The 2,994-nt window shown below is 43.6% G+C and overlaps 1 pseudogene across 1 annotated transcript; it reads right to left on the minus strand.

Annotated features, from left to right (window-relative positions):
• Positions 1-272: 272 nt before the first annotated feature.
• Positions 273-2,488, minus strand: LOC309611768 (small ribosomal subunit protein uS19 pseudogene; annotated as a pseudogene). Its single transcript has 2 exons — positions 2,469-2,488; positions 273-707 (listed from the first exon to the last, which is right to left on the minus strand). The product of its transcript is annotated as a small ribosomal subunit protein uS19 pseudogene (transcript).
• Between the last annotated feature and the right edge of the window lie 506 nt (positions 2,489-2,994).

Below are 2,994 nucleotides of genomic sequence, written 5' to 3' on the forward strand. Positions count from 1 at the left end.
TTCTTGATTGATGTGGGCATGTTACTTAATGCTTTTAAGCCTTGGTTTTCCCATCTGTAAAATATACTTACCTTGAAGGCATGTTGAGAAGATGAAATGCAATCAGGTATGGAAAGTACAGGGCATGCAGGAAGCACTTCATACATGGTTGTTGCTGTGATTATTGCTATTATTATTACTTTTGCCTTTATTGGTGGTGTGATTTACTTACCTATTTACCTTTTTTTTTTTTTAAAAAAAAGAGAAGTCTGTGCCTGGGTTGGCCAAGCAGGCTACTTGAGGGGGATGAAGCAGGAGGAGTGAGTGGCCCCCGGCCCTGCTTCACAGGTTTGTAGGTGATTCAGAACATGCCTAGGCAGTGACCGATCATCTCAGGCTTGATTTCCACCTGGTTGAAGGTCTTGTGGTTGTAGATGCCCACCATGCTGGCCACCTTCTCAGGCAGAATGATCATGACCCGCAGGTGTGTGTTCACCACCACCGGCTTCTCCTTGGGCGGCGCCCTCCTTCTGGGCCTCGCGCAGGCACTTCTGCAGGGATGCTGCTCCCTCCACAGGCCTCTGTTCAGCATCTGATGCTGTCGTGCGCTGTGCAGCTGCATAAGCTGCTGGTAGAACACATCCAATGTCTGATCAGGGTCCACGCTGCGGCAGGTGAACTTGCGGAAGGTCTGCTTCCTCTGCTCCACTTCTGCCGTCTTGTCGGTTCTTCGGCAGCCTTATTTACTTTTATACTTACTAACATTTTGCCTTGTTCAAAAAAGTATTTGAGTGGCCCATATACATGGAAATAAGATAGCCTGATAAAAAACTACCAAGAAGTAGAAAAAGAAGTATTGGGTAATTGGCAGCAGCAGCTGAAAATGTGGGATGCCCTCTTTGTGGGGTTCTCCAGGAAGACCAGGTCTGCTGAGGGGTGGGCTGCAAGATTGGGCCTGGCCATCTAAGATTGGGAGGGCTGCCACCGGAGGCATGGTGACATGTCTTTACATCAGGGGTAGGGGATGATCTTGTGGAGGCCAAGAGTTTAGAAGGATAGCAACTCACCTGGCTTGGAGGGGAAGACAGAGTCAGGTCTTTGGACTTTGCATCTTTGGACTCACTCAGTCACAGCTTCTGTGTTTTTCTAGTTGGTAAGTAGAATGTTCATTCATAGAGATATGTGCTATGCTGTAAAGAGCTGGGGTAGAGAATAGAGGTAACATTTGTTTTTGGAAAACTTTCACCTCTACTATCTATTCTTTCTCTTCCTTTTGTCACCTCCAGGCATTGCCAAGTCTCTCCAGAGGCTATACTTTTTCTTATTTCTCTTATTTTTTATTACTTCATAACTGATAAGGGTTTTAGACATTGGCCCTTCCAAGAAGATTTCTATTTTAATGGGAGTGGGGAGAGGTCTCCTTATGAGCCACTGTAGTGATAAGATATGGTGATAAACTCTATTGATAAATAGTGAAACTTAAAAAGTAGAACAAAACATTCTCTATCCCCAAACCCTCAACTCAGATCCTAGAGAATTGTACTGAAGAAGTTCTGTCTAACTGAGCATTCCGGAGTCCACCAAATCAGAGTCCTGAATTACAGCTCTGACATTGACTAACAGGTCACTTAATCTCTCTGTGCCTCAGTTTTCTTATCTGTAAGAAAGATGGGGATAATAGTAGTATCCACCTCACAGGGTTGCTGGGGGTAATAAATGACCTAATAATATAAAGAACCATTAGATTTTGGTGGCCAGTGGTGTTTCAATTACAAAAAAAAGTTGGATATTAGAGTAGTTCAGTCTTCTGATCACAAAACACTTGATTTGCACAAGTTGACCACTGGCATCTTGGGGTCCCTCAAAGTTTTCACCAGTGGGTTGGGAGTCCAGCAGAACAGATTAAAAATGTGGAAAACAATGTCCTTTTGTGATTCATCAAGTCTGATTAGCAGTTGGAATGTTCATGGAATGGATCCTATTTGGTTAAATAATGGAAATCAACATTCTTTTTAATTGGCAATGAAGCATTGAAGTGTTGGGGATGAACAGTCCCTGGTTTGATGGCAGGTCCAGATTTCCCCAGCCTTCTCTTTGACCGTGGTCTTCGGCTGCTGGATCTTGAACCAGAATACAATTGCAAGAGCACAGTGGAGAGAGCGCAGGATCAAACATTAAGACTGAGTTATGCATGGGACTGGATAGATGACAAATTTTGTGAGTCTTGGTTTCTCCATCTCTAGAATGAACACTACAAAACTTCCTTCATAGTGCTGTTAGGAGGACTAAAGGAGATGATGTATTTGAAATGTTTTGGAAATGATTAAGGATAATGCAAATATTTATTATTGTTTTATCCTCAAAATGAATTGACTCATGTCATTGCTCCTAGACGGAAGCCCACATGGGTTCAATGCCTTGCTCAGGATGAATTAGAGGGAGGAGGCGATGTGCCTTGGGGCCATAATGGGGCTGAGCTTAGCAGTCACCTCCCGCACTTGTCCAACATGTCCAGGTGTCTGCTGATCAGGAACAGATTTGAGTCTGTTGGTTTTTTGTCTGCTTGGTTGAATTGTAAAGATCTGTGCTGTGTGTTGTATTAGGTTCCATTCTGTGTCCAATCACTGATTAATTCTGTGACTCAATTAAGTCGTGTAGGTCTGGTGTCTCCACGAAATGGGTAACCTTGGCTCTGCCTGTCTCAAAGGGAATTTGGAAAGTAAAGGCAACTAAAGGATTGAAAGTAAAAGCACTTCTTGGAAGATGCTTCCATTCTGGAGGCAGGATAGCATCGAGTTTATGTGCACAGACTCCTGAGTCAGATGCCTATGTCTGAATCATAGCTCTGACACTGACTACTAGGTCCCTTAACTTCTCTGTTCTTCAATTTTCTCATCTGAAAATTGGGGATAACAGTAATAAGTTGGGATTGTTGTGAGGAGTTAATGCTGAACGGCTTCAAATGGTGCCTGGTCCAGGTGCGTGCTCTGCACTTGTTAACTACAGTAAAGTAGG

Source organism: Balaenoptera borealis (genome assembly GCF_965194805.1).
Source record: "Balaenoptera borealis genome assembly, chromosome: 15".
NCBI lineage: Eukaryota > Metazoa > Chordata > Mammalia > Artiodactyla > Balaenopteridae > Balaenoptera > Balaenoptera borealis.